Below are 11,691 nucleotides of genomic sequence, written 5' to 3'. Positions count from 1 at the left end.
GAAAGTCACTCTTATTGCTAGACGGAAATAAAAACAAACCTTGAAAATCGGAAGAGAAAATTCTCAGGCAGATTTAACAGTGATTTAAGGCAGAGTCTTGTTTCCCCCACGTCTAGGCTCTCTTATATAAACTAAATTCCTTCTTTCATACACAAACTGCATCCATTCGGTTCCCACCAAATGCTATGCATTTTTTATGTGTATGACTTAGTATACTGTGATCCCAAATATAAATTGGAAATCAGGGTTTATGGTTTCATGTATTTTTTGAATCCTGCCAATTATATATTCTGTTGTAATGGAACTCATAAGTTGGCGTGTTTAGACTCCATCCATGGTGTAATTTTGTCATCCTACTGTGGAGATGCAGTACGAAACTATTGTACTGTTTCAAGCAGAACTTTACTGTTCATTATTGCCTCATTCAGTAATGCACATTCTGCAATATGTTATCAAAAGCCTAGTTAATAGGGTAGTACACACCTTCATTTTATCCACCATCCATTTCATACATCACTTTCACCAAGTGCTTACCTTATTTTTGTAAAAAAAAAAAAAAAAGTCATACTGCCCTATTACAGCAACATGATTAAGGGAAATTGTAATCATACCTGGACAGTATTTGTCAAGAACATAACACAAAAGATGTAAGGAAATGTATCTTCAAATTGTAATTATACACAGTAGATTTTGGATCCTTTTCTTGGATTTCTAGATTAGATATTAAATATGGAGCATCTTTTATTAGGGAAAACTAATATTAAACCTGGATAACTTGCAAATTAAGGTATCATTTTGCATGATTTCCTAAACAAGAAAAAAGGCAGGAGGGTATAATATTATGCAATATCAAAGTTGTAGATTGAATCAAAAGTTGAAAAAACATTCCAAAAGACAATGGCAAAGTCAAAGTAATCTTTATTTGGCCAATGACCAGCCTAAAGTTCAGATAGTCCTCAACTTATAACTAAGCTATTTATGACCTAATTTTTGCTATCTTGGCAAAACCCAGAAGTTTGACTTTTTAAAAAAGTTTTTTTTTATTAATAAAACAGTTAAAACAAAAAAAGGACATAACGTGTCGTTCCAGTGTATATAATCCGAATAATTTGTTCCTTGTCATACATAAAATTCCTAATCTCTATATATACATATTTTCCTATATAATACAGTCTCAAATTTGTTTCTCTATATATTAGCATACAGTTTTATATACCACAATCTTAACACTAACTTAAAACCCGAGCAGTTCTCCTTGACTCATACCAGCAATAAAATGTGTCCCAGATTTCTAAATAGTCCGTTTCTGTCTTGTCCTTTAATTCCATAGTAAGCCTATCCATATCAGCACACAATAAGATTTTATATAGAATCTCTTCTGTTGGAATTTCTTTGTTTCTCCAGTTTTGTGTGTAGGCCAATCTGGCAGCCGTGAAAATATGTAACATTAAATAAAGTGCCCCTTTATCGTATTTCTGCGTGGTAATACCTAGTAAGAGGAGTTCTGGTTTTAGCTCTACCTCTGTCATTAGTATTTCTTCTAGCCATTTTTTAACCTTGTTCCAAAAGTCACGGGCTTTCGGGCATTCCCACCACATATGATAATATGTCCCTCTTGCCAAATTACATTTCCAGCACATAGCGGAAATGTTTGGGCCCATTTTAGCTAGTCTTGTGGGTGGGAAATGCCATCTATAAAACATTTTGTAAAGATTTTCTTTGTAGGATGTGGCCAAGGTGAGCTTCCTATTTTGTGCCCATAGTTCTTGCCAGATATGCAGATCAAAGTTGAGATCAAAGTCCCTGCTCCACGTTAACATGGTTTCTTTTACCTGTTCTTCGTACATTGCCTGATCTAACAAATAATGATATAACTTTTTAATCATTTTATCCTCAGTACCTAATAGTATTTTATCCAACCTGTCAATTCTATTTTTATGCCTAATTCTTTTTTGTCTTTCCAATATCTCGCCTGTAATTGAAGGTATGCCCACCATTCTAATTCTATCCCTTCGTCTTGAAGAGTTTTCCTAGATTTCAATTCCCCTTTCTCATCTAGTATGTTTTTATATGTTATAATCTTCCCTAATTGAATAAACTTTGGATGTACATATATGTCTAACGGTGAGATCCAGCCAGGGACTTGAGTATAGTTTGGTTGCCAGGTTTTGACCCATACATCAATTAAAGCCCATCTAATGTAGTGCCTGCAAAAATATTTATGTGACCTATATTTCTGGTCCCATAGCATAGCATGCCATCCTATTTGTAAGTCATGACCTTCCAAACATAGTAATCTCCTGTTCTTCAAAAGTATCCAATCCTGTACCCATAGTAAAACTATGGCCAGATAGTACTTTTCCATATCAGGGAGGCCAAATCCCCCCCCCCCTCTCCTTTGAATCCTGCAATAATTTTAATTTGATCCCGGCTTTTTTTCCTTGCCAAATAAATTTGGGAATAATTTTGTTAAGGTTTTGAAAAAATTTCTTATCCAATTTTATGGGTACACATTGAAACAGAAATAAGATTTTCGGTAACACATTCATTTTAATTACAGCTATTCTGCCCATGAAGGAGAGTTGTATGTTGGTCCAAGTATCTAAATCAGCTTTAATCTGTTCAACTAGTTTATCATAATTGTCTCTCTTAAGTGTAACACATCTAGCGGTTAGTTGTATCCCTAAATATCTTATTTTATTCGTAATTTGGATATCTATTCTATCAGCCAATTCATTTTTCTGTACATTAGTCATGTTTTTGACGAGCATTTTAGTTTTTTCTTTATTTATCTTCAGACCTGCTATTTCCCCATATTTACTCAATACTTCCATCAATCTTATCCCTGATTGCAATGGCTCTTCAATTATAAAAACTAAATCATCTGCAAAAGCTTGCGTTTTAAATGTTTCTTTCTTGATCTCTAAACCCTTAATCTGTCTATCTTTTCGAATTACTCTGATCAATGCCTCTAGGGATAATATAAACAACAATGGCGATAACGGATAACCTTGCCTTGTACCTTTTTGAATTGGAAAGCTATCGGTCATTTCTCCATTAATTATTACTTTCGCTGCCTGATTAAAATAGACTGATTTAAACATATTTATAAAGTTTTCCCCAAAGTCCATATATGACAATTGATTAAATATAAAATCTCATTTCACATTGTCGAAAGCTTTTTATGCATCAAGAAAGATTAAACTCATTTGTTTTTCATTGTGTACCTCATTGTGTACCTCATAATACTCCAGTATATCCAAAACAATCCTAACATTATTTCTTCTTTTTATCAAAAAGATTTCATCAAATCTTTTTGATAAAAAGCCATTTTGATCAGAGTGTATAAAATCTGCTAGAAATCTTTCAAGTCTTTGTGCCATTATAGCCATAAAAATCTTATAATCTGAGTTTAATAATGAAATGGGTCTATAGTTTTTAATATGCGCCAGGTCTGCGTTTTCCTTAGGAATCAGAGTAAGGAGAGCTTCTTCCCATGAAACTAGTATTTTAGCTTTTGTTAAGACCTCATTAAATAGTTCCAACATTATTGGGCTTAAAAGTTCTTGTATGATTTTATACACTTCTATAGGTAGACCATCTGGCCCAGGTGCTTTATTATTTTTTTTGCTTCTTAATTGCTTCTGAAAGTTCCAAAGGTGTTATCTCTTTGTTCAACAAAGTTTTAAATTCTTTTGGAACTTTCGGTAGGTCAGCTGTTTGCAAATACTGTACAATGTCATCATTATTTCTCCATCATCTTTATATAAAGTCTTATAGAACTCATATGCCATTAATTTCTTTCCTTTGTTCTGATGCATCATGTCACCTTCTGCATTGCAAAGTTTAGTAATCCTCCGTTTGTTGTTGTGTTTTTTAATTTTATAGGCCAGCCATCTCCCTGGTTTATTGGCGTTTTCAAAAAATTTTGTTTAGTATGTTTTATCTGCTGTCCTAGCTCTTCCTTCCCAATAATGTTCATCTTATGTTTAATTAGATCTGTCTGCTGTTTCAACTCACGTCTTTGTGGTTCCTTTTGTAAATCTTCCTCAGCTCTACTTAATTCTTCTTCTAAGTGTCTTAGTAGTTGTGTTTTAATTTTGTTTTCCCTGGCCATATAAGAAATTGCAGCGCCTCTCATATACACTTTGGCTGTATCCCATAAGTTTTGGTAGTTCGTATCTTCCTTTTTATTTGTCTCGAAAAACAGATCTATTTGTTCTTTAAATTCCTTATGTGTCAGAATCCAATTATATTTCATCTTTAATTATCAAATATAGAAACTCCCAATTCTGCCTTCTCTGGATTCTGCCATAAGAGGGAGAGAAGGGGGAGAACAAAGGGGCTTTATGGCCCTCACTTCCTTCAGTATACTTCTAAGGAGCTGAATGCTGAATGTGTGTTTATTGTAACCTCAAAGCGTTAGCACCAAAGAACCTTACCATAACAAAGAAGGGTATTTGCCTTTCATGTAGTTTATCTGAAGTCTCCATCCAGACGGAAGAAAGAAAAAAGGGGGTGGAATTGTGATACCTGAAACTATCACTGGAAGGGGGGTTGATTGGGTGGGACTACTGGGGAACCCCTTAAAACCTTGAATGGGAGGGCTTGGACCCCAAGTCCTGTCTAGCACGCCTGCAACCACTTCTTCTTAATAAAGGATTCCTGTTGGAAGAATTATTCCAAGAGTTCTGTCTTCTTAAGATGCAAAGTGGGGTGGGTCCTTACATTAGACAGGACTTGCAAAATTAATCCACCTGGAAGGGAGACCCTTGCCGGGGGATTTTGCAAAAAATTTACCATGTCAGACAATGGAGCAAGAGAGGGGGAAAACTCCCTGGAAAGAGAGCCGCTGACCCAGTTGGAACCTTGCCAGAGGTTGGGATCCGAGAGGTCAGATTCCTCAGGAGAAGAAGTGGTAGAGACACGGGACCACAAGCCTCGCTGGTCAATGGGCGTTGGAAAGAAAAGTGAGTGGGGAAAGGAATCAAGAAAGGTGACCCTGAGACGGACCAAGCAACCAGAATGGAAGCAGGAGATGGAGAAATCCCTGCACACAAGTGAAGAGGGAGGAAGCTGGGCACCGTACTCAGACTGGATCCTAGAGAAAGCTATTGACCTGATGAAGAGAACTCTCAGCTCCCTAGGAGAGGAGAATCCTGAGCCCTACGGCCGCCCCAGCTCCTGGAGCCGCAAAGGAAGAAACACCGAGGGGGACGTGGAACCTGCAACCCCGGGGACTGCTACTGATCCAGTAGCCCCTACCCCCTACCGGACCACAGATGGCAACCTGGACGGAAGACATTACCACCAACAACGGAGGCACCGATCCATTCCAAGACGTCCACTGTTGGAGGTGAAATTCAAAGGGGAGCCAACACACGTGGGGTTTTTCCTAACCCAAGTCCTCAGCTACATGGAGGAATACGGGCAGGACATTCCCAGTGACAAAGCCCGCATCCGGATCGTGCAATCTGCCCTGGATGGACCGGCTGCAGATTGGGTGGTGAACTTGCATGACTCCAATGCCCCAGAACTCAGTAACTTCAACCGTTTCATGTCCTCTTTGAGAAGACGATTTGAAGACCCCCTGCTGATCGCAAAGCCCGTGAAAGGATAAAAACGATGAGGCAAGGCAAACGCCTGGTCGCTGAATATACACAAGAATTCCGGGCCATTGCCAGCAAACTGAATTGGCCAGAAGACATCCTCCTTAGCCATTTCAAAGACGGACTAAACTATGATCTATATGATGCTTGCCTGCCCCGAGGGGACCCACACCGACTTGAGGAATGGTACGTCTTGGCAGAGGAAGCAGAGATCGACATATTGAAGAGACACCGCCGAGGAAAACAATGGAGCCGCCCCCCGCCTGAGCTGACACACAACCGGTGAAATCATCGGATACAGCCAAGAAGCAAATGGGGTGTTTCAAGTGCGGAAGAGAAGGGCATCGAGCTGTAGAATGCCGCTCAAAGGCCCCCCAGCACAACCCAGACAGATCCCCAATCAACAAACCCGGAAAGTCTTCAGCTAAGCCAAAAGAAACGGCCATGAGAATGATGGAAATTGCAGAACCCCCCACCTCTGCTCACCAAGGGGAAAGAACTCCAGCCTACACCACAGGGCCGGTGGATGCCTCAGATGACAGCTCGGAGGGCGAACCCCTGGTAAGTGGATGCATCACACCCATCTTCAAAACAGTGACTATATTAATCCCCCCCATGCCCGAAGCTGTGAAGGTGAAAGCCTTAATAGACTCTGGCTGCACCCGCTGCCTCATTAGCCCAACACTAGTGGGGAATCTGGGCATCCCATCCAGGAGACTGGAGCAACCAATCTCATTTGGCCAGTTAGATGGATCCATAGTAGGGGGGGTGCCAGCTACCCTAGCCACTCTGCCAATACACCTCTCCCTGGGCAACCATGAAGAGGACATAACGTTTGTGGTGACCCCAGGTATGGAATGCCCAATGATTCTAGGGATGGAATGGTTGAAAAAATGGAACCCCTGGGTAAATTGGAGGACGACAGAAATCAAATTCCCGAAGGGGGACCCTATGGACTTAAAACCCCAAGGGAGGCTACCAGAATCAAGAATAGAAAAAGCATCCATAGGAGAGGAAAAAAGATTAACAGAAATACCAGAGGAATATAGAGACCTTGCTGAAGTCTTCAGTGAGGAGAGGGCGAATGAGCTTCCCCCCCACCGACCCACAGACTGTACCATTGAATTCAAGCCTGGGGCAAAACTCCCGAAGCCCAGATTATACTCCATGAGCCCAAAGGAGAAGGAGGAAATGGAAAGATTTATAAAAAAAAACCTGGAGAGAGGTTTCATTGAGCCAGCCAAGCCTAAAGTGGCTGCCCCGGTCCTTTTTAGAGAGAAGAAGGATGGCTCTTACGTTTATGAGTGGATTATAGGGCCCTGAATACAATCAGTGAAAGCAACCTATACCCTCTGCCCCTCATGAAAGACATGCTGTCACACCTATCGAAAGGGAAAATTTTTTCTAAACTAGACCTAAGGGAAGCTTACTATCGCGTGAGAATCAAGGAAGGGGACGAATGGAAGACTGCATTTAACTGCCCCATGGGGTGCTATCAATTCAAAGTCTTGCCATTTGGATTACAAGGGGGCCCTGCAGTCTTTATGCAATTAATCAATGACGTTCTAAGGGAGCACCTGTTTAAGGGGGTCCTTGTTTACTTGGACGACATTCTTATCTTTACTGAAACAAAAGAGGAACACGTAACCTTGTCAGAGCGGTTTTAAAGAAGCTGCGAGCCGCCCACCTATATGCCAAACTCTCAAAATGCGAATTCCACCAGGAAAGGATAGACTACCTAGGCTATCGCATATCCCCACAGGGCATTGAAATGGACCCAGAGAAGGTCAAAGCAGTATTAGATTGGGCACCACCCCGCACAAGAAAGCAACTACAAAGTTTCCTGGGCTTTGCAAACTTTTACCGCCAATTCATCCCCTCATTTGCCCAGATAGCCTTGCCCCTCACTAACTTACTAAAAACGAAGGGAGCATCCTCAGTAAAACCTAGCCAGCCACTAACATGGACAATGGAGTGCCAAGCAGCGTTTGAGAGACTAAAGAGACTTTTTTCTGCCGAACCAATACTAAGGCACCCAGACATGGACAAGCCCTTCGTAATACAGGCAGATGCAAGTGATGTGGCAGTGGGGGCTGTGCTATTACAAGAAAATGATGATGCAGTATTGCAACCCTGTGCATATACATCCAAGAAACTCACGGAAACAGAACAGCGCTGGCCCGTATGGGAGAAGGAGGCTTATGGGATACGTTGGGCATTACTCACGTGGCGACAGTTCCTGGAAGGCAACAAAATCCCCTTCCAGGTGTGGACTGATCACAAAAATTTAGAAGCCCTGAAAACTTCCAGGAAACTCAATCCCAAACAAGCCCGCTGGTCCCAGCATTTTCACCAGTTCCAATTTAAGCTCAAACATTTACCAGGAAGAAAGAACTTCCTGGCAGATGCACTATCTCGCATGCCCCAATATAACAGCGCACGAACCACAGACTCTAGGCCAATAATGGCAGAGTCACAACTGGCAGCACCAGTAACCACAAGAACCCAAGCCAAAATAAAACCACAACTGGACAGCCAAACTGGAATTGAATTCAGAAAAAGTTTGGAAACAGATGAATGGTTCCAGAAAAACAAAAATGTGTGCACAATGAGAGACGGGTTGCCTTGGGTAGGGGAAAGTTATATATACCAACAACTCAAAGAGTAACTTTCATGCACCTTTGCCATGACACAAAATCAGCAGGGCATTTTGGATTTGTAAAAACTTTACATTTAATTAAACGGCAATTTTGGTGGCCATCCATGAAAAAGGACATTGAAAGTTATATAGCCAGTTGTCCAAAATGTGCCACGGCAAAGAGGTTGCAAGGGAAATTGCCAGGACTATTGCAAACAGTGGCAAGTCCCTCAGCCCCCTGGAGAGAAATAGCCATGGATTTTATAGTGGAATTGCCAGAAAGCAATGGGAATACTGTGGTCTGGACGGTCACGGACTTGTTTTCCAAACAGGTGCATTTTATCCCTTGCCAAAAGATTCCCACTGCAAAAGCCTTAGCAAAACTTTTCATCCAACACATTTACAGATTGCATGGGGCACCCCAACGCATCATCTCTGACAGGGGGGTGCAATTTACGTCTGCATTTTGGAAGGAATTTTTATCCCTCTTAGGAACCACTCAGGGACTGACATCTAGCCACCACCCTCAAGGAAATGGGGGGGCTGAAAAAATGAACTCCGTACTTAAGCAATATTTAAGATGTTTTCTTAGTTTCCAGCAGACCGAGTGGGCGGACTTACTCCCTTTTGCAGAAGTTGCCTACAATAATGCAGTCCACTCCAGCACAGGTTACACTCCTTTTCAAATAGCCACCGGTCAAAGTTTCAACCCCATGCCAGAATTAACCCCAAACGAACCAACGATCCCTTCGCTGAAAGAATGGATGGAGAAACTACAAAACACCTGGCCAATAGTCAGAAAAGCACTAGATGAAGCTAGGCAGGCATACAAAACACAAGCCGATAAAAAAAGGGTTGAGCCTACACCATTCATTATAGGAGAAATGGTGTACTTATCTACAAAATACCTAAAGTCCCTACAGCCCTGTAAAAAACTTGGACCAAAATATATAGGACCTTTTCCAATTAAAAGAATCATAAATCCAGTAACAGTAGAATTAGAATTACCCAAAAATCTCAGGCAAATACACCCAATTTTTCATTGCAGCTTGCTGAAAAGAGAGCATCAGTCACCTCTACGGCCAAAAATCCCCCCCCACCACCTCCACTCATGGTGGAGGGTGAACAACACTTCGAAATAAAGGAAATCCTTGATTCTAGGAGATATCATGGAGCAACTCAGTACCTAGTTGCCTGGAAACACCTCCCTCCCTCACAAAACGAGTGGGTCCATAAACGTCATGTCAGAGCCCCGAAGTTATTGAAGAAGTTTCACACAGAGTATCCTAACAAGCCTGACTAAATTTTATACTTGTTGTGTTTTCTTTCAGGTGGATCTCTCTTATTTTTAAGAGGGGCCGGATGTCAGAATCCAATTATATTTCATCTTTAATTATCAAATATAGAAACTCCCAATTCTGCCTTCTCTGGATTCTGCCATAAGAGGGAGAGAAGGGGGAGAACAAAGGGGCTTTATGGCCCTCACTTCCTTCAGTATACTTCTAAGGAGCTGAATGCTGAATGTGTGTTTATTGTAACCTCAAAGCGTTAGCACCAAAGAACCTTACCATAACAAAGAAGGGTATTTGCCTTTCATGTAGTTTATCTGAAGTCTCCATCCAGACGGAAGAAAGAAAAAAGGGGGTGGAATTGTGATACCTGAAACTATCACTGGAAGGGGGGTTGATTGGGTGGGACTACTGGGGAACCCCTTAAAACCTTGAATGGGAGGGCTTGGACCCCAAGTCCTGTCTAGCATGCCTGCAACCACTTCTTCTTAATAAAGGATTCCTGTTGGAAGAATTATTCCAAGAGTTCTGTCTTCTTAAGATGCAAAGTGGGGTGGGTCCTTACATTATGTTTTAGAATTGCCCTTTTCAAGGTCCATCATCTCATTCTTTTTTGCCCTTTCCATCTAATTCTAATTGGATTATGGTCAGCCCAGGAGTTTGTATCAATTACAATATCCTCTACCTCTAAATTTAAGTCTGCTGACATCCACACCATATCAATTCTGGACCATGATTGATGACGTCCAGAGTAGAATGTAAACTGTTTTTTCCCTGGATTCCTCTCTCTCCAAGTATCCTGGATATTAAGCTCATCAGCCATTTTTAGGAATGTATCAGGTATTGTGCCTCTAGTTCTTTTTCTATTCTTTCCACATTTATAATCTAGGTGTCTACCTATGATTGTGTTATAGTCTCCCATTATACATATGTTATCATATTCAAATTGAGTAATAATGTTGTGTAGTTTTTTTGTAAAATTGTTTCTGCCCCTCATTCGGGGCCTAGATTCCCACAAGAATTTTCATTTTATTCAAAATTATTTCCACGATTAAAATTCTACCCTCTTCGTCCTTATAAATTTGCTTTGCCAAAATTTCCTGTTTAATATATGCTACAACTCCTCCTTTCTTGTATTGTGAAAGTGCCGCAAACATGTTCCCCAATTTAGGGCAGTTTAATAAATATTAATATTGTTTTTTTATATGGACTTCTTGTAGCATAATTATATCTAAGTTCATCTTACTAAGTTTATTTAAGAACTTTTTCCTTTTTATTGGAGAGTTGAGACCACTAACATTAATGGATATGGATTCAACACCTTTTTAAATTTGACTTTTTTGACAAAATTAAATACTAGGTAATTTTGCTGTTGTTTACTTAATTTGTAATCAATAACGATGGACGTATACATGGAAATATAGAAACATGCTAACTGAACTCAGTTTAAAGAAGATTTTACCTTTGTAAACAATGCAAAAAGGAGAGCACATAATTTGACTAGAAAACTAAATAGAGGTATTAAACTAAAATATAACTTTACTCTTGCCAAAATTAAAATGAATGTTTCCATAAGGGAGCAAAATAATATGCTGTTGCAGCCGTCCCTTAAAGTCCATTCAACGCTAGCTTACAAGAAGAGATGATGGTAGTTGTAGCCCAAATGACATTGTATTTACTTTGCACTAAATCTTCATTTGTTTCTTAAGTTTAACACATTTAACTGACGTACATTGTGTGATGTATGAAGCTAGTCAGAGAACAGCAGGAGCACTTCTGGCTAAAGGCTGATGCCTAAGAATCTAATTGACAAATTGAAGTACCCTATAAATTTATAAATGAATAATCCATATTAAATTAAAGCAGACATGTCAAACACAAGGCCCGGGGGCCTGATGCAGCCCGTGAAGTGGTTTCATGTGGCCTGCGAAGCCATCCTGGAAACAGTGAGGGAACAGCCCCCGGTGCCTTGGCCCTAGCCCAGGCCAGCTGGGAGCCAATGTATAGTTTTGTGGTGGCCATCTTGGCACTTGCCCCGGTGGACCATGCCTTGGCACTTGCCTTGGTCCCACCCCCTTCTGCCAGAGACCCTCAGATCTGTCCCACTCCTGCCCAAGCCCCCATAGGCACCCTTGACGTGAATGATGTAGAACTG

Source organism: Crotalus tigris, unplaced genomic scaffold (assembly GCF_016545835.1).
Source record: "Crotalus tigris isolate CLP2741 ecotype Arizona unplaced genomic scaffold, ASM1654583v1 scf7180000024375.2447938, whole genome shotgun sequence".
NCBI classification, from domain to species: domain Eukaryota; kingdom Metazoa; phylum Chordata; class Lepidosauria; order Squamata; family Viperidae; genus Crotalus; species Crotalus tigris.
The sequence above is the reverse complement of the archived record's forward strand: the minus strand, read 5'-3'. Positions refer to the sequence as shown.